Raw genomic sequence first — 20814 nt, 5'->3', positions numbered from 1 at the left:
TAATAGTCACCATTAATGTTTCTTTGATTCACTGAAGAAGAAAAACAGGGATTGATTGTTTGTCAGATGTGTCCTTTATCAGGAGTTTGCCACTTAATCACTTTGGCTCCAGTGTCTTAGTGTCTCCAGAATTCTGCCCTGGCAACATTCCCCAGCCCCAGGGGCTTACTCAGTCTGCTAATGCCCAAACTTTCTTGGTTCTTTCTCACTGCTCATTCTGCCCTGAGCTTGTGTATATCACTATTTTCCCTGACATTGGTGCCCTCCCTACCTGATTCCTACCAACATCTCCTCCTCAGATCTCTCAGGATCACCACACACGTCTTCAATCTGCAAGGAGCATTGCCATTTACAGAACTTCATCTTCAAGCCTAACTTCTCAAATTCCTGCACAACTTCTTAGCTACAGTGTAGCTCAGGAGGCTAGGGTGCACCTGTCTCCCAACCAATAGTAATTTCTGACATGAGGGTTTTTTTCCCCTGTTAAGTTTATTGGTACATTTTAGGTATAAAATACAGTTACATTCATCATTGGGATCTTGTACCTTTACCTGATGTATCTTGATTCTTATTTTTTTCCCCTTCCACAGTACTGCCTTCAACCCCTCCACACTTCCCTATTTGCAAAGACTTTATTTCCATTGTTTTTTCCTTTTCTCAAATTTGTTCTTTTCCCTTCTTTCCTTTCCACTACCCTTCCCACTTCCCCTACCCCTCCCACTTCCCCTACTCCTTTAGACCTTTTCTTCCTATTTTTTAATATTATTTTATTGGTACATTGTAGGTATGCAATATAATGACATTCATCATTGGAAATTTGTGCCTTTATATAATCTCCCTTGGTTCTTATTTTTCCCCCTTCCCCTCCTCTCCCTTCAACCCCTCCAGCATTCTCTATTAACAAACACTTTGCTTCCATTTTTTTTCATTTTCTCCTATTAATTCCATTCCCTTCTTTCCTTTCCCGACCCCTCCCACTTCCCCTTCCCCTTTGCCCCTTTTCTTATTTCACAGTATCTACTATAGGTTTTAGTCCTTATTTACACTTTCAGTTTCTCACACTAGAGAAACTATTTGGTATTTACACGTGTGTCCTATTTATTTCACTTAAGAGTATCACCTCAATGTGCATTCATTTAGCAATAAATGTCTCTAATTTCTCATTTTTAATGGATGAGGAGTATTCCATTTTATTTAAAAAAAAAAAACACCAAAAAAACCCCACATTTTCTTTATCCAGTCTCCAGTTGATGGGCATTTGGGCTGCTTCCAAGTTTTAGCTATTACAAATTGTGCTGCTATGAACATGGGTACACATATATCACTGTGGTATGATTCTTTTAATTCTTTGGGGAAGATAGATACCCATCAGGGGAATAGCAGGGTCAAATAGGACTTCCAGTCCTAGTTCTTTGAGGTATCTCCATACTGATTTCCACAGTGCTTGCACCAGTCTACACTCCCACCAGCAGTGGAGCAGGGTTCCTCTTTCCCCACAGCACCACCAGCATTTGTTATTTGTTGATTTTATGATAGCAGCTGTTCTTTCTGGAGTGAGGTGGAATCTCAGCGTTGTTTTCATTTGCATCTCTCGAATGACCAGTGATGTTGACCATTTTTTCATGTATTTATTTGCTATTTCTACTTCTTTGTGTGAGAAATGTCTGTTCATTTCAGATGCCCATTTTTGGATTGGGTCTTTAAATTTGGGAGGTCTGATTTTTTGAAGTTCTTTATAGATTCGAAATAGTAGACCTTTGTCTCAGGAACAGCAGGTGAAGATTTTTTTCCCACATTGTGGGTTGTCTCTTCACTCTGTTGGTGGTTTCTCTTGTTGTGCAGAAGCTTTTTAATAAGGGGAGATACTACTTGTTGATTGTTTGTGCTAGTTCGTGGGCAACTAAGGTTTTGTTCATAAAATCTTTTCCTATACCAATGTCTTCAAGAGTTCTAACTAACCGCTGTTCCAGCAGATTCAGCGCTTCTATTTTAATATTTAGATCTTCAATCTATTTCAATTTTAGTTCAGTGCATGGTAAGAGATATAGGTCTAGTTTAGTCTTTGGCAAGTTGAAACCCAATTTTTCAAGCACCACTGATTAAAGAGGCTATCTTTCCTCCAGTGAGGATGTCTGACTCCTTTATCAAAGATGAGATGGCTGAGTGTGTCTGGAGTTGTTTGGGCATCTTCTAATCTGTTCCACTGGTCCTCAGGTCTGTTTCTTTGCCAGTACCATGTTGTTTTTATTACAGTAGCTTTGTAGTATAGCTGCAGATGGGAGATTGTGATACCCCCTGCCATGTCTCTGTTACCTAGAATTGCTTTTGCTATTCTGGGTCTCTTCTTGTTCCAAATGAATTTTTGGATTGTTTCCTCAAGGTCTACGAAGTATGCTGCTGGGATGTCAATTGGGATTGCATTGAATCAATGTACCAGTTTTGAAAGTATGGCCACTTTCACTATATTGATCCTTCCTACCCAGGAGCAGGGGATGTCTGTCCATTTTCTGATATCATCTTCAACCTCTCTTCTCAGAGTGCCATAGTTTTCAGAGAAGAGGTCTTTGATTTCTTTCATTAGTTTGATTCCTAGGTATTTCAGTTTGTTGGATGTTATTGTGAAAGGAATTGTTTGCCCTATTTCTCTCTCAGTGAGTCTGTTGTTCATGTAGAGGAATGCTATTGATTTTTATGTGTTGACCTTGTATCCAGCTACTCTGCTGAATTTGGTTATTAAGTCTAGAGGCCTTTTGGTGGCATTCTTGGGGTCTTCTATATAGAGTATCGTGTCATCTGCAAATAATGACAATTTGACTTCTTCATTTCCTATCTTTATTCCTTTTATTTCTTTCTCTTGTCTAATTGTTGTGGCTAATGTTTCCAAAACTATACTGAACAAGAGTGGTGACAGTGGACATCCTTGTCTTGCTCCTGATTTTAGTGTGAAGGATTTCAGTTTTTTGTTTGTTTGGTTGGTTTTTTGGTACCGGGGCTTGAACTCAAGTCCTTGTGCTTGCGCAGCAGGTGGCAAAACCACTGAGCTAAATCCCTGGCCCAAGGATTTCAGTTTTTGACCATTTAGTATGATATGGGCTATTGTTTTTCCATACATGGCTTTTCTCAGATTGAGGTAGAGACCATCTATTCCAATTTTTTGTAGAGTTTTTATCATAAATGCATGTTGGATTTTGTCAAATGCTTTTTCTGCATCTATGGAAATAATCATATGGTTTCTGTCCTTGGCTCTATTGATATAGTGTATTACATTGATTGATTTGCATATGTTGAACAATCCTTGCATCCCTGGGATGAATCCCACTTGGTAAGGATGTATGTGGTTCTTGATGATCTTCTGCATTCTATATGTCAGTAAATTATTAAGGATTTTTGCATCTATGTTCATTAGTGAGATTGGCCTACAGTTCTCTTTTTTGGTTGGGTCTTTCTCTGCTTTGGGGATCAAGGTGATGCTTGCTTCAAGTAATCAATTTAGGAGTATTGCTTCCCTTTCAACTTCATTGAAGAGTTTAAACAATTATGGCAGTAGTTCCTCTCTAAATGTCTTGTAGAATTCAACAGTGAAGCCATCAGGACCTGGGCTTTTCTTAGTTGATAAGTTTTTAATTACATTTTCAATTTCATTGATTGATATTGGGTTGTTTAAAATTTTTAGGTCTTCTTCGTTCAGTTTTGGTAATTCATACATATCTAGGAATCTGTCCATTTCTTCTGTATTTTCCATCTTATTGGCATATAGGTTCTCAAAGTAGGTATTTATGATCCTCTGGATTTCTGCTGGGTCTGTTATAATTTCACCCATTTCAATCCTAATTGCATGGATTTGGGCCTTTTCTTTCCTTTTTCTGATAAGGTTGTCTAAGGGTTTGTCAATTTTGTTTATACTTTCGAAGAACCAACTCTTGGCTTCATTGATTTTTTTGTATCATTCTCTTGATCTCCATTGAATTGATTTCTGCTCTGATCTTTATAATTTCCTCCCTTGTATGAGCTTTTGGTTTGTCCTGCTCTTCTTTTTCTTGGGCTTGAGGTTCAGCATCAGGTTGTTTAATTGGGCTCGTTCTGTTTTCCTAATAGGTGTATTCACTGCTATGAATGTCCCTCGTAAGACTGCTTTCATTGTGTCCCATAGATTCTGATATGTTGTATTGTCATTGCCGCTTAATTGAAGGAAGTGTCTGATTTCTTCTTTAATTTATTCTGTGACCCATTTGTAATTCAGAAGTGTGTTGTTCAATTTCCACGTGTTTATGAAATTTTTATGGTTTCTTTTACTATGGATCTCCAATTTCATCTCACTATAGTCTGATAATATACAGGAGATAACTTCAATTCCTTTGTACTTACTTAAACATGTTCTATGAGCAAGAATGTGGTCTATTTTGGAAAATAAACTATGTGCAGCTGAAAAGAATGTGTACTCTGATTTGGTGGGTTGGAACACTCTGTAAACATCTGTTAAGTTCATTTGTTCAAGAGTTCGATTGAGTTCTAGTATTTCATTGCTTATTTTTTGTCTAGTTGATCTATTTGTGACAGTGGGGATTTGATGTCTCCCACTACTATTGTATAAGTGCACATATGACTTTACATGTCCGTTAGTATTTGTTTTATATAGTTGGGCACACTAGTGTTTGGTGCATATATATTTATAATTGCCGTCACTTCCTGTTAGATCTCTTCCCTTAACAAGGATGTAATGTCCTTCTTTGTCTCTCTTAATCAGTTTTGATTTGAAATCCACTTGATCTCCAAAGAGAACAGCTACACCTGCTTTTTGGGGGGTTTCCATCGCATGCGGTATTGTTTTCCACCCTTTAACTTTCAATCTAGGAGTTTCTTTTTGAATTAAGTGTTTTTCTTGTATGCAGCATATTGTTGGATTTTGCTTCTTGACCCATTCTGTCAGTGTATTTCTTTTGATTGGTGAGTTGAGACCATTAACATTGATGGTTATAACCAATACGTATGACTTATCATTGTCATGACTTTTTCTTTTTGTTGGATTCTCCCCCTTTACATTTAATTTCTTGTCACGCCCAGTGGATTCATTCTGCTGTGCTTCCTGGGGTTGTGATGCTCTCATTGTCTGTACCTAGGATATTGTCTAAATTTTTTTGGAGTGTTGGTTTAGTATTCATGAAGTTCCTAAGGCACTCTTTGTCATGAAAGTATCTTATTTCTCCATCAATTTTGAAAAATAGTTTTGCAGGGTACATCAATCTGGGTTGGCAGCTATTTTCCTTTAGGACTTGGAATACGTCACTCCAAGCTCTTCATGCCTTGAGGGTTTGCCTTGAGAAGTCTGCTGTGATTCTGATTGGCTTTCCTTTGTATGTGATTTGTTTCTTTTCTCTAACTGCTTGTAGAATTTTGTTCTTCTGTTGGGTTTCTGGAATTTTAACAATTATATGTCTATGTGTAGTTTTTTTTTTTTTGATCAAGGCTATTTGGAGTTCTATATGCCTCACTTATCTGTACGTCAAGTTCTTTTCCTCTGCTTGAGAAGTTTTTTGCTATCGCTTCTGTGAACAGAATTTTTATGTCATCTGCACACTCTCCTGTTTCTTCATTCACTCTGGTCAGTTTAATGTTATTCTTCTTTGCATCGTCCAGCAGCTGCTGGATTGATTTCTCTTGGACATCTTCAACTCTCTGCTACTGTCCTCACATCACCATTTCTCTTGTAAGGATGTTTGTAATTACATGTATCTCATCCAAATAATCCAGGATAACGTCCTCATCTAAAACTCTAAAACTTATCATGTCTGTAAAATCCCTTTTGCTATATAAGGTAACATTCTTAAATCCTGGCAATTAGGATGTAGGCATATGTGAGTGACCTTTACTCAGCCTACTCCCAGCAGAAAAACCTCAGTTCTAGGATCTGACAGATTTGAATTCAAAAAATCTGATTAACAGCTGTGTAGTGCTGAACAAATAACATTGAACTAAGCCAAGGTTATCTCCATAACAAAAACAATGAAATTTATTAAGTGAATACTACATATATATAAAACCACCCAGCACTTAATGGTTTCTAAATAAATGCCATGTCTTTTCTTCCTTTCTTGTACTGAGTAGCAGGGCAGAAACCGAACAGACCTGAGCTAGAAAGAAAGGTTTGTAACTAGTTTTATATGGCATTCATCATTTACAAGGCAGTTTTATGTCTATTATCTAATATAACTACTACCCCTTTTTTACTAAATGAGGAAAACAGAGGCACAAAAATGTTAAATTGTTATTCCCCAAAATCACCCTGCTAGTAAGTGTCAGAACTGAGCTTTTCTGATGCTAAATCCTAAACATTTTCATTTTATATCGTATGCATTTAGGTAGGCCAAAGTCAGAAGAGCTACCAAATAAACTAAATGAAATGAGGAAAGAACAGCAAAACAGTATGTTGTTATGAATGAATGCAGGGCTGGTGCATAAGACCTTAGATGAGATGGAAAGGAAAAGCAATTTTAGGAGATAGTGCTGCCCCAAGTAGATCCAGGTAGGCTGTCAGGAGATAGGAAGAGAGCAGACATGCCTTCCATTCACCGTGTTATGATCCATTCTAATTCTCTTCCTCTCACAAAGGTTCAGAGAAGTAGTATTGAGAGTTATCTTTGACCTTTGATACCTCACAACTTTCAGATGTGGCTAATCAATTTGGCTCACCTAACGAGGCCCCATTGCAGGAGTCAAAAGCCAATCTGGATGATACTGGGAGGAAATTGCATGGGATCACACTATCACACTGTGCCACAGCCTGGAGTTTCCTTCTTGGTCATCTGCCAGAATGAAGCCGGACTCAGAAGGTGGGAGAGCTGCTCTTATGGGGTGCAAGGTTCACACTAGACTGACAGGGAGGGGATATGTCTGTCTATTCACCAAGGGTAAAAGAAAATCAATTTAAAAAATCACACTTAGACTTTAGAGTCTGCAAATCTATGTTTATTAATCTACATTATTTAATCTACATTTTCTCTCTTGGCTTCACAATATTATGCTTATTTTATAGTAAAAGAAACAGATGCCATGAAAGAGCTACCATTATTGAATGTTTGGTATGAACTACTGAGGGAACTTCAACCATTATGTAATTGTGAGCATCCAAATTTCTCTGAGAGATAGGTCTTCTCACCTCCAGATAGAGGACCTAAAGCTCAGAGAGGTTAAGTGGTTTGCCCAAGGCCCACAGATACCAAATGACAAATCAGAATTCAAACACAGAAAGCAAGGTACTTTCTAGCAGAGGATTTTAAATGAGAATGCCTGGTACAGAGAAAACACTTTGAAATCAGTATAGTTGGCTACCATCAATGTTCTTAGAAAGGTTTTTGTGCATTTCTTATCCAAGTGTCACCTCCACTGTCTTGCTGCTTGTGCCAACTCTTTGCTTTAGAGGTAGGTGAAGCCATCGCTGGCTGCAAGCCTTTCTTTATTAAAAAGTACCTATTATGGGGCCGAGGATTTAGCTCAGTGGTTTTGCCACCTGCTGCACAAGCACAAGGACCCGAGTTCAATCCCCGGTACCAAAATAAATAAATAAATAAATAAAGTACCTATTATGGCTTGTGTCTAGATGTCCCCCCAAAGCCCTATGCAGTCATAGGTGGGGCCTTTCAGATATTGCTAGATCTAGAGTGTGTGACGCTGAAATTAAGTGTGTGATGTTGGAATCAAGGGTGTATGATTATCAAATTAGTCCACTGATTGGTTTGGCATAATTCTGAGAATGGACAGAATATAATGGACAGAAAGAGGGCTGCTGTGGTCACTGCTTGCTGCTTGCTACTTGTTTCTTTTGCTGCCTTCTGCCTGCCATGAACTGTTTCTCATTTGTGATGCCCCTCTGCCATGCCAACCTGCCTTGGAGCCAGCTGATTATTGACTGAAACCTCTACAAACTGTGAGCCAAAATAAACCTTTCTTCCTTTAACCAATTGTTGGGTACTTTGTCTAAACAAGGAAAAAAGTAACTAACACAGTCCCCATAAAAGTGAATGGACTCAGTCTCTACCAGTCATCAGACCATATTGTTAACCACTTGTCAAAAGGAACATCCCACAGGAAGGCTAGGGGGCCATTCCCCTCCAAAGACTAGAGAATTTGATGAGCTTAAGATGCCAGCATGGTATGGTGTGTAGGGTCTGCTTTTATCAAAGAAGCCCTGATTAGAGGGGACTGGAGAACCTCATATAACTATTACTCCCCTGAGGCCAACCCCATAGAGGACATGATGGCTTTTTCTGTATCATGGCTACAGCTGCATTTGGAGCCTCCTCAGGAATCCTGGATGTCCACTCATAGAACAAATATACGTAAACACACCAGAGCCTACTTTCTGCAAAGAAACAGACTCACAAGCTATAAAGATCAGGCCTAGAAGGAAGAGGTCGCCCCAGCTGGGCCAGCTCAGCTCTGATCAGTAGCCATCACACTGCAGTGGATAGAAGTTTGATGCCATCCAAGGGCCTGGGCAGCCAGATGACAAAACTTTGGATGTTGAAGGGCAAGCCCACCATGGTCAGCATGTGAAGGAAGCCTGAGGGAGAAGAAATGAGGAGAATGCTAAGAGGAAGTACAGGCAAGTTGGAGCCAGAACCCAAAGAACACCTAAATTGCAGAGGAGGAGGGAGAAGAGGAGAAAGGAGACAAAATCAGAGTGATCTACACTCCAAATTTTTCCTCTAGAGCCTTGGGGGCAATGCCACCTTCAATGATGTATCTCAGATGAGTAAAAGCAGCCATTCAATCCATGTCTTTCCTGGCTGGTGGAAAGAGACAGTGTCACTTCTCAAAATTCCATCCTGGCCAGCTGATCAGATGAAAGCCGAGTCAGCCTTGGAACCAAGTTCCCTGCCTGTGGGCACTGAAGTGCACCCTGGCCCATCCAGCTGAAAGAATGGAGAGAGCCCTTTATATAGCCATATTTGTCCTGATATTTCATTTGTTCTCTCTGGGGAAGGAGGCAAAGAACCCTATTCAAAATTAGAGGATAAGGGTTGAATGTCACTAACGGGCCTTGCAAGCTTTAATAGTGTCTTAGTAGCTGATCAAAATGAACATTTGAAAAAAATATTCTTGGATAAAATATGGAAAATTGAGTCTGCTGGAGACAGGCAGGACTGTGCACGCCCTACCAAGGTCCTGAGTCATGCGGAAGACACCGAATCACCCCGCTGCAGACAGGCAGCCACCTGGTTCCACACTACAAAGACACAGAGGACACCAGACCACCAGACCAAGGTACTGAGTCCCACTGTTCCCAGCCCAGAGGTAGGGGCTTCTGAGCTGTCGTCCCACTGCTCCTGGTCCAGAGGAAGGGGCTTCCTGGTCACCATCCCTCCTGCTGCTCCCAGCCCAGAGGAAAGGGCTTTTGGGCCACCTTCTGTCCCACTGCTCCTGGCCCAGAGGAAGGGACTTCCAGGCCACCATCCTCCCACCGCTCCTAGCCCAGAGGGAGGGGCTTCTGAGCCACCATCCCACTGCTCCTGGTCCAGAGGAAGGGGTTTCCCGGCCACCATCCCTCCCGCTGCTCCCAGCCCACAGGAAAGGGCTTTTGGGTCACCATCCCTACCACTGCTCCCGGCCCCTGTCCCACCTCTCCCAGCTCAGAGGAGGTAATCCATGCAGGCGCTAACAGCCTTCCGCCCCAGTCGAAATGAGAAAACATGAAAATAAGTCTCAAAGCCAGACTTCCAGATCACCTACAGCATCCGAAAGGGAAATGAGATGGAACACTCTGATACTCAACCACCTGGACCCACTGAACTGGCAACAAAAGGGGATCTGGAAAAAATGAAATCAGAAATAATTTCTCAGATAACAGGAGAAATTGGGCCCCTAGTGCAAGACATGATTAATAAATCTAGAGAGGAGCTCAGGAACATGATGAAATCCCAACATAAGAAACAAATGGAATCCATAAAACAGATGCAGATAGATTTCCAGGACATGAAAAACTCGATTGAAAGTCTACACAGCAGAATGAGGCAATGTGAGGACAGAATTTCAGATATAGAAGATAAGATTGCAATTAGTGACCAAGAAAAGAAAAATTGCTTCAAAATTTTAGGGAACATGAGAAATCAATCCAGCACCTGCTAAATGATGCAAAGAAGAATAACATAAGACTGATTGGGCTCAATGAAGAAACAGGAGAGAGTGGAGATGACATAAAAAAATCTCTTCACAGAAATAATGGCAGAAAACTTCCCAAGCAGGGGGAAAGAGCTTGACATACAGACAAGTGAGGCATATAGGACTCCAAATAGCCTTGATCAAAAAAAATCTACACATAGGCATATAATTGTTAAGATTCCAGAAACCCAACAGAAGAACAAAATTCTACAAGCAGTTAGAGAAAAGAAACAAATCACATACAAAGGAAAGCCCATCAGAATCACAGAAGACTTCTCAACACAAACCATCAAGGAAAGAAGAGCTTGGAGTGACATATTCCAAGCCCTAAAAGAAAACAGCCTCCAACCCAGATTGATGTACCCTGCAAAACTATCTTTCAAAATGGATGGAGAAATAAGATATTTTCATGACAAACAGCACCTTAGGAACTTCGTAAATACCAAAACAGTACGCCAAAGAATTTTACACAATATCCTAGGAACAGACATTGAGGATCACAACCCCAGGAAGCAGGGCAGCATGAACCCATCTGACATGACAAGAAATGAAATGTAAAGGGGGAGAACCCAACAAAAAGAAAAAGTCATGGCAATGACAAGTCAATACATTTCAGTTATAACCATCAACGTTAATGGTCTCAATTCACCAATCAAAAGAAATACACTGGCAGAATGGGTCAAGAAGCAAAATCCAACAATATGCTGCATACAAGAAACACACTTCATTCAAAAGGAAACTCATAGACTGAAAGTTAAAGGGTGGAAAATGATACTCCATGTGACAGGAACCCGAAAAAAGGCAGGAGTAGCTATCCTCTTTGCAGATCAAGTAGATTTCAAACCAACACTGATTAAGAGAGATACAGAAGGACATTACATCCTTGTAAAGGGAAGAATCCAAGAGGAAGAGATGACAATCATAAATATCTATGCACCAAACACTAGTGCACCCAACTATATAAAACAAATACTAACGGACACGAAAAGTCATATATGCACTAATACAATTGTAGTGGGGGACCTCAACACCCCACTGGCACAAATAGATAGATCAACTAGACTAAAAATAAGTAATGAAATACTAGAACTCAATCGAACTCTTGAACAAATGAACTTAACAGATGTTTACAGAGTCTTCCACCCCACAAAATCAGAATACACATTCTTCTCAGCTGCACATGGGGCATTCTCAAAAGTAGACCACATACTCACACATAGAACATGTTTAAGTAAATGCAAAGGAATTGAAGTTATCCCCTGTATATTATCAGACCATAGTGCGATGAAATTGGAGATCCATAGTAAAAGAAACTTAAAAATTTTCATAAACACGTGGAAATTGAACAACACACTTCTGAATAACCAATGGGTCACAGAGGAAATTAAAGAAGAAATCAGACAGTTCCTTCAATTAAATGACAATGACAATACAACATATTGGAATCCATGGTACACAATGAAAGTAGTCTTACGAGGGAAATTCATAGCAGTGAATATGCATATTAGGAAAACAGAATGAGCCCAATGAAACAACCTGATGCTGAACCTCAAGCTTCTAGAAAAAGAAGAGCAGGACAACCCCAAAGCTCATACAAGGGAGGAAATTATAAAGATCAGAGGAGAAATCAATGCAATGGAGACTAAGAGAATGATACAAAAAAATAATGAAGCCAAGAGTTAGTTCTTCGAAAGAATCAACAAAATTGACAAACCTTTAGCCAACCTTGTCAGAAAAAGGAAAGAAAAGGCCCAAATCCATGCAATTAGGAATGAAAAGGGTGAAATCACAACAGACCCATCAGAAATCCACAGGATCATCAATACCTGCTTCCAGAACCTATAGGCCAATAAGATGGACAACACAGAAGAAATGGACAGATTCCTAGATACATATGAATTACCAAAGTTGAACGAAGAAGACCTAAAAATTCTGAACAACCCAATATCAACCAATGAAATTCAAAATGTAATTAAAAACTTATCAACTAAGAAAAGCCCGGACCTTGATGGCTTCACTGCTGAATTCTACAAGACATTTAGAGAGGAACTGCTGCCACTATTGTTTAAACTCTTCAATGAAATTGAAAGGGAAGCAATACTCCCAAATTCATTCTTGGAAGCAGCATCACCTTGATCCCCAAAGCAAAGAAAAACCCAACTGAAAAAGAGAACTATAGGCCAATCTCACTAATGAACATAGATGCAAAAATCCTTAATAAGATAATGGCAAACAGAATGCAGAAGATTATCAAGGAGATCATACACCCTGATCAAGTAGGATTCATCCCAGGGATGCAGGGATGGTTCAATATACAAAAATCAATCAATGTAATACACTATATCAATAGAGCAAAGGACAAAAAACCTATGACTATCTCCATAGATGCAGAAAAAACATTTGACAAAATCCAACATGCATTTATGATAAAAACCCTACAAAAAATTGGAAGAGATGGTCTCTATCTCAAACTGATAGAAGCCATCTATGAAAATCATACTAAATGGTCACAAACTGAAATCCTTCCCACTAAAATCAGAAACAAGACAAGGATATCCACTATCACCACTCTTGTTCAATATAGTTCTGGAAACATTAGCCACAGCAATTAGACAAGAGAAAGAAATAAAAGGAATAAAGATAGGTAATGAAGAAGTCAAATTGTCATTATTTGCAGATGACATGATACTCTATATAGAAGATCCCAAGAACTCCACCGAAAGTCTTCTACACTTAATAACTAAATTCAGTCAAGTAGCTGGTTACAAGGTCAACACACAAAAATCAATAGCTTTCCTCTACACGAATGACAGACTCACTAAGAGAGAAATAGGGCAAATAATTCCTTTCACAATAGCATCCAAAAAAATGAAATACCTAGGAATCATCCTAACGAAAGAAATTAAAGACCTCTTCTCTGAAAACTATGGCACTCTGAAAAGAGAGATTGAAGATGATATTAGAAAATGGACAGACATCCCCTGCTCCTGGGTAGGAAGGATTAATAGAGTGAAAATGGCCATACTTCCAAACCTGCTATATAGATTTAATGCAATTCCAATTGAGATCCCAGCAGCATACTTCATAGACCTCAAGAAAACAATCCAAAAATTCATTTGGAACAAGAAGAGACCCAGAATAGCAAACACAATTCAAGGTAACAGAGACATGGCAAGGAGTATCACAATCTCCAACCTGAAACTATACTACAAAGCTACTGTGATAAAAACAGCATGGTACTGGCAAAGAAACAGACTTGAGGACCAGTGGAACAGATTAGAAGATGCAGAAACAACTCCAGACACACTCAGCCATCTCATCTTTGATAAAGGAGCCAAACACCCTCACTGGAGGAAAGATAGCCTCTTTAATAAATGGTGCTGGAAAAATTGGGCTTCAACTTGCCAAGGATTAAAACTAGACCTGTATCTCTCACCATGCACTAAACTAAAATCAAAATGGATTAAAGATCTAAATATTAAAATAGAAACTCTGAACCAGTTGGAACAGAGGTTAGGTAGAACTCTTGAAGACATCAGTGTAGGAAAAGATTTTATGAACAAAACCTCAGTTGCCCATGAACTAGCACAAACAATCAATAAATGGGATCTTTTCTTATTAAAAGGCTTCTGCACAGCAAGAGAAACCACCAGCAGTGTGAAGAGACAACCCACAATGTGGAAAAAAATCTTCACCTGCTCTTCCTCAGACAAAGGTCTACTATCTCAAATCTATAAAGAACTTAAAAAGATCAGACCTCCCAAATTTAAAGACCCAATCCAAAAATGGGCAACTGAAATGAACAGACATTTCTCACACAAAGAAGTAGAAATAGCAAATAAATACATGAAAAAATGTTCAACATCACTGGTCATTCGAGCGATGCCAATGAAAACAATGCTGAGATTCCACTTCACTCCAGAAAGAATGGCTGCTATCATGAAATCCACAAATAACAAATGCTGGCAGGGCTCTGGGGAAAGAGGAACCCTGCTCCACTGCTGGTGGGAGTGTAGACTGGTGCAAGCACTGTGGAAATCAGTATGGAGATACCTCAAAGAACTAGGACTGGAAGTCCCATTTGACCCCACTGTCCCACTGCTGGGGATCTTCCCCAAAGAATTAAAAGAATCATACCACAGTGATATATGTGTGCCCATGCTCATAGCAGCACAGTTTGTAATAGGTAAAACTTGGAAACAGCCCAATTGCCATCAACTGGAGACTGGATAAAGAAAATGTGGAGTTTTTTTAATAAAATGGAGTACTACTCAGCCATAAAAAATGAGAAATTAGAGACATTTATAGCTAAGTGGATGCACATTGAGGCAATACTCTTAAGTGAAATAAATAGGACACACATGTGTAAATACCGAATAGCTTCTCTGGTGTGAGAAACTGAAAGTGTAAATAAGAACTAAATGTATAATAGGTAATGTGAAATAGGAAGAAAAGGGGCAAAGGGGAAGGAAGTGGGAGGGCTATGGGAAAGGATAGAAGGGAATGGAATTAATATGAGAAAATGGAAAAATAGGAACAAAATCTTTGTAAATAGGGAGGACTGGAGGTGTTGAAGGGAGGGCTGGGCAAGGGTGAAAAATAAGAGCCAAGAGAGACTATGCAAAGGTGCAAATTTCCAATGATGAATGTCATTATATTGTGTACCTAAAATGTACCAATGATTAGAATGAATAATCAAAAATGTAAAGTAGGAAGAAAAGGTCCAAAGGGGTAGGGGTAGTGGGAGGGGCAGGGGAAAGGAAAGAAGGGAAAGGAAAAATGATGAGAAATGGAAAAAATGGAAATAAAGTCTTTGTAAATAGGGAAGGGTGGAGGGCGTGAAGGGAGGGCTAGGAATGGGGAAAAAATAAGAACCAAGATGCATTATGTAAAGGTACAATTCCCAGTGAGAAATGTAAATGTGTTGTATACCTACAATGTACTAATAAAAGAATTTAATACAAAAAAAATATGGAAAATTAAGTCAGCCTTCCAAAGGGTTTCTGATAGTTGGGAGCTGGGTCCACTGAAACAGCTAAATTCATTCTCTCTTGCCATCTGGACACACTTGTATTAGGTGGACATGCCCAGCCATCCTTCAAATAGGTCTGCATGAGAATAGGAGTGTAATGGCTTTGTGATGACCTCCTAGAATAATTTTTCTCTTTTTGGCTAATTTCTATTTCAGTGTAAAGAAACAGCTCCCTCTTGGTTGCTCTCCCATTAAGTTTAATTTTAAAAAGAACTTTCTAAAATATTGAATCAGAATAATTTTCATGGCCTAGGAAAGAAATCCAAGTCATAAGCAGTGGCCTGTGATATCTTGACCCCAGATGCTTGAGCCACAGATAGCAAGGACTGGAACATCGCACTGTATGTGTGAGTGGTGGGGGAGAAGCAAGTGCAACCAGATGGGGTCTGAGATGGGAGAGGGGAGACACAGGGAATAAAGCCAGGCCTAAGTCCTAAGTTTTAAGGCGAGGAAAATCCCAAAGATTTCTTCCTGCTCTGTTTCTCTGGAAAAGGTAGAAATCCTCAGGCTACTGCTCAGGGGCCCCACTTCCCCACAATGGGGAATCCCACTCCCTGAGGAGATGAGTGGGTCTCTGGAGTGTGGAAAGATCAGTTCAAAGACAGCAGGTGGGGTTGGAAGAGGTAGGCTTTCAGACAGGGTGAGTCAAACCCAGGTCTCCACTGATTCGCTGTGACCAGGAGCAAATTGCTCAATTTCTTTATGCCTCCCTTTCTTCCCCTGAAAAAGGAGGAGGATGATATACATCCCAAAGGCTTGTCTGTGTAGGATAAGTAAAGTTTATGAGTACATGTAAAATGGACAGAGAAGATCCTGTCATATAGCTAATCAATAAAGCTTCTGTTCCACTTAGCCTTTTGTGGCTGTAGGGTCAGGAAGGGGCCTGGAGGCTAGCCTCAGAGCAGGAGCTTCCAGCTCTAATGGCACCTGAGCCACTTGAGGGGGCATGGCTCATAGGGAGGCAGGGCAGAGCCTCCATCCTGAGACAAGGACAACCTAGACCAATGCTGGACATCAGTTGGGTTCTGATGGGCATGGAGCCCCTGAGAGTCACCCACAGAAACACCCATAGGCAGCCACAATTATGAGGCTTTTAGAAACTTCTAAGCACCTTCACCTCCATCTCCAGCATTAGCTTAATTCTATCCTTTGAAGTAGGTAAACCAGTTGTGTCTTTCATCTTTTTCATTTACTAATGAGAAATTCCAGATTTCAGTGGTCTGTATAACTTGCCTGAGGTTACAGAGCTAGGAAGATACAGAGCTGGGATCCAAGCCCATTTCCCTGGCCCTCAGTCTAGTGGTCATGCTATGATGCCCTACTAATGAGCATCTTTGTGCCAAGGCAGCACCTGAGGCTGAAGATGAGGAGATAAGAACTCATCCAAGATTAACCACAGCCTCTTGGTTGGGAGCTGACCTCTCTGGAGTGGCTTATTAATTTAGTGCTATCTTGACCCTTTCAATTAGCTGCTGGACTGAGCCAGACCTGAGAGAGATGGACAGCAGGGCTTAATGGAAATGGGGATGCTGGTGACTATATGAACAATCTGAATTATGATCTCAATTTGCACAAAGTCTGATGGATTTGCAAAATTTCCAAATCAGGTCAAGTGTCTGTGTCTCCTCTTTTGCTGATCTCATACAAAGTCTCTCCATTTGTCAGGCTCTGACTCCCTCTGAGTAGCTGCTGGCCACCTCCTCCTCCCTACATTAGCAATATTTTCTGCTGTTCCCTCCACAGCAATGTGTCTCAGGGGCCTCTGCAGCTGAGCCCATGGGAACTCAGGCTGCTACTGCACAGGGTCTTAGGAGCTTTCAGGCTATCCAGAATCAGATCATATACCCTGAGCTGAAGAAAAAGATAACTCTCCACTGTCCAAGGGCCTCACCCTGTAATTGTTTCTGAGACATGATTATGTATCTGTGATAGTTAACTGATTGGGTCAACTTAAGTAACAAGCACCCAACTAAATTGAATCAGCATAGTTCTGAGTGTGGTTGAGGGGATTTATGGAAGACAGAAGACCCAAACTAGGGTGGCTTATTGCCTGAATTGTATAAAGGGGAAATGAAGAAGGAAGACTCACTTCTATTTATTTGGAGGAGTTCCAGTCTTCACCTTCACCTTGGGCATCATTTCCTGGCTTCCAGTGCAGACTCTTTGGCCTGCAGCACAAACCCTTCAGCCTTCCTGTGCAGAGCCTTCGGCCTTCCATCACAGATCCTTTGGCCTCCTGATACTGACTCACATAGGACACTACACTGAGCTCTAGGCCTTCGGCTGGATCTTTTGGCTCTCCAGTGCACAGATAGACTTTTTGCACTCTACCAGACCTACTCTGCAGCCATTGTAAGCCAATCTTGTGAATTCTTATATATTTATGTATCTTGCATTAAATCTGTTTCTCTAGTAAGCACTGACTGATACAATAACTGATAAGTTTGTTGTCAGGTAGTTCCTTTAGAAATGTCTCATCAATCAAAAGTATTCCAAGGCCTTCTTCTTTCACACAAAGAATTGGATGAGACAAGCCAAAAATGGTGCCAAAAGTTCATTTGAAAAGTGTATGGTGAAGGAATAAGGGAAAAATGAACTCTGCAGAGTGAACTTGGGCCAAAGAGAGGAAAAGATAAAAGCAAGAATAAAAGTGCACTCTGCATCTAAAAGATGCAGTGGGCTACCATGAGGAGTTACAATAGCAGGCTACTCGGGGCATCTCATCTCTTTTATGCCATCCACATCTCGTGGGAGCCTGTGAGAAGTTTCACATACAGGGTCCTGGGAATTATTCGGTGCTATCCTGGGACCTTGTAATTGACAGACCCAGCTTATTTTCCCCAGCCAGCTTTGACACATTCTACATCCTATAACAGGTTCACCATATACAGATGTCTTATGGCTATAGTTAGTGGATTTTGGAATACAGGTTGGTTTTTCCGATTCAAAGACAGCAGGTGGGGTTGGAAGAGTAGGCTTTAGGGCAGACAGAGTGAATCAAATCCAAGCTCTCACCTCATTGGCTGAGTGACCATGAACAAATTATTTAATTTCTGTATGCTTCTTTTTATTCCTTTTAAAGTAAGGATAATGATATTTACCTGTCATTGATAGAACAAAATACAGTGAAACCTTGATTCATGAACTTAATTTTTTCCACAGTTCTGGAAAAAATGGCCACATTCATATTCATGTGGGAAAGATGGCTGTGGTCATGTCTGTCACCTGATGCGGAGTCACAAACAAAAACAAAATTTTGTCAAATGTTTCTGTTTGCAAATCAAATTATTTGCAAACAAAAGCACTCATGAATTGAAGTACCACTGTACCTGACATAGAAAAACCAAGAGGAAAAGTTTATCTTGGGTCACAGTTTCAGAGGTTTTCAGTCCATGGTCAACTGGTTCCAAGGCAGAAACATCCTGGGGAAGGGCATCATAGAGCAAAACTGCTCAACCCCTGCTGGCTGGGAAGCAGAGAGAAAGAGAAATAGAGGGGGCCAGAGACCAGATATAGTCCCTAAGGTCACAGCCCCCTAACCCACCCAGACACATCCAGAACTGTGCTGTACTAATCTTCTAGGCATCTCTCAAGCCAGTCAAGTTGAAATTCAAGATCCACCTTCACACAATTCCAGAGGCTTCTTTATTTGTTTGAGAGAATAAGCAAAGTTTATGAATGCATAAAAAATAGCCAGAAGGGCTCATCACAGTTCCTTTTCCACTTCCCCTTTTGTAGGATATATTCCATAGCTCACAAACATTCTTGAAAATTTGAAAGAAATTACAGTACCTTCTAATTCCTTGGATCCTTGCAGCTGGAGCCTCTGCCCATGAGACAAACTAGGAGGGTGGCAATGTTGGGAGGAAAGTGGTGGGTTCTGGTAGTTACCACTTTCAATATGCTTGCCTTGCACTATCCTGTCCAAAGCATTGGAAAGGAACTTTGAGGGCAACTGACCCAACCTCAGCCTAATTTGTACCTTTGCTTCACAATTTCTCTAACAAGTGACCATTCAACTTGGTTTCAGTGACTTCAGGACTAGGAAATCAGTGATTTTATAGGGTAATCCATGCCAGCTTCAGGCTGCTCTTATTGTTCAAATGTTTCTCCTTCCATTAGGGAAAAAATTCTTGCTCAAATATTTTTCTTTCCATTAAGGAAAAAAAATGTATCTCCCTATAGCTTCCATCCTTTCTATTATCTATATCAAATAAAAGCTAAGGAAGTATTTATTATTAATTTCAGTATGGTGTGCTTTGCTTGGCTTTGTTTGCTCTTATTGCAGCTTCCATCTTGTCTTCTGATGGAAGATCATCCTCGAGCTACTGTACAGAATTGGGAACACTCAATTTGCATTCAGAAAACTTGAGCACTGGCTCCAGCCACTCTATGTGGCACCTTGGGCAGATCTGTTCATGGCCTCTTAACACCTGGTATGACTCAATCTAGATAAATTGCTGGCTGGATAATCCATAATTTCTGGATAAACATCTATTATGCCTTTGGCTCTGGAATGTGTGATGTACAATAAAGAGCACTTAAAAAATAATAACTATTAGTATTATCATTTATTGAATACTTATAAGTTCAGCATTGTACTAAACACATTATATGAGTTATCGCATTCTTTCCTGCCTTTCTATCTTAAGGAGTAGGTCAATTATGATTTCATTTTATAGATGAAGAAATGGAGAATGAGAGAAGTTAAGTAACTTGCAAAAGATTGTGTAACTGATAATTGGTAGCAATGCAATTTGAACTCAAGTTTGTCTTGGTCTTACAATATGCTCTTAAGTTTTATGCAGAGATCCCATTACAGCCTCAAAGAACCTAAAATCTAGTAGGGAGGAAAAAAAACAAAAGCACTAGGATAGTGAAGCAAAACTGCACAGAAGATGCTACTCTGTGCTGTGCAGATGGCCAATACCTGACAGGAAATGAGAGAGCAGCATGGGCCAAATGAAGGAAAGGAGGTGTCTTAGAGGAAGACTTGGAGGACAAGGAGACTGAGGCAGGAAAGTAGATGTGTTTAGTGAAGTGACCAGCACAGAGAGGTCAGAACAGGGACTTAGAGTGTGGGGATAAAAAAGTCCAGAGAGGATGCTTAGACACATTATGAAGGACCTTGAATGTTGTGGTAAGGATGTCAAGCTTATCTTATGCTTCGTTTGGAAGAAGGGCTTTCCAGATGAAAAAAGCACAAAAGCAAGACTGCATTATGGTGTGTGGGACAGAAGAGCTCCGGCCCACCTGGAAGACATGAGCTCCTTGACACTCAACAAGCCCTGAGCAGCTACTACAGTTGAGTATAAGAACCAGAATGTAGAGCCTTAGTGGATAAAGAGGCTCAATAACACTCCCCATCTCCTGGGCAACAGGAAGCTGGAAGAGAGAAAGAACAAAGTCAGGGTTGGGTGCAACAGAAGGCAGAGGGTGTGCCGCAAGCCAAGCCCTCAGTCCTTTGAAGACTTCTGGATGCACACAGCTGAACTCACCAGAATACACCCTGGAGGGCAAATGCCCTCAAGCTGCAGAGCTAGGAAAACTGCTGTGTAAGACATCATGACCAGCTTACTCCTGAGCATTGAGGCTTGGGCAGGTGCTCCATACAAACTTAGAAAATC

The 20814-nt window shown here is 40.4% G+C and overlaps 1 protein-coding gene across 2 annotated transcripts in view; it reads right to left on the bottom strand.

The window, feature by feature from the left end:
• Positions 1-20814, bottom strand: part of LOC110344323 (high mobility group nucleosome-binding domain-containing protein 3-like) — a 638706-nt gene that overhangs the window by 251063 nt on the left and 366829 nt on the right. The window lies entirely within an intron of this gene.

The sequence above is a fragment of the Heterocephalus glaber genome, unplaced genomic scaffold (genome assembly GCF_053883595.1).
Source record: "Heterocephalus glaber isolate CG9 unplaced genomic scaffold, H.glaber_assembly_v1.0 deba00001429, whole genome shotgun sequence".
Taxonomy (NCBI): Eukaryota; Metazoa; Chordata; class Mammalia; order Rodentia; family Bathyergidae; genus Heterocephalus; species Heterocephalus glaber.
Note: the sequence above shows the minus strand (reverse complement) of the source record. Positions and strands in the feature narration are given on the sequence as shown.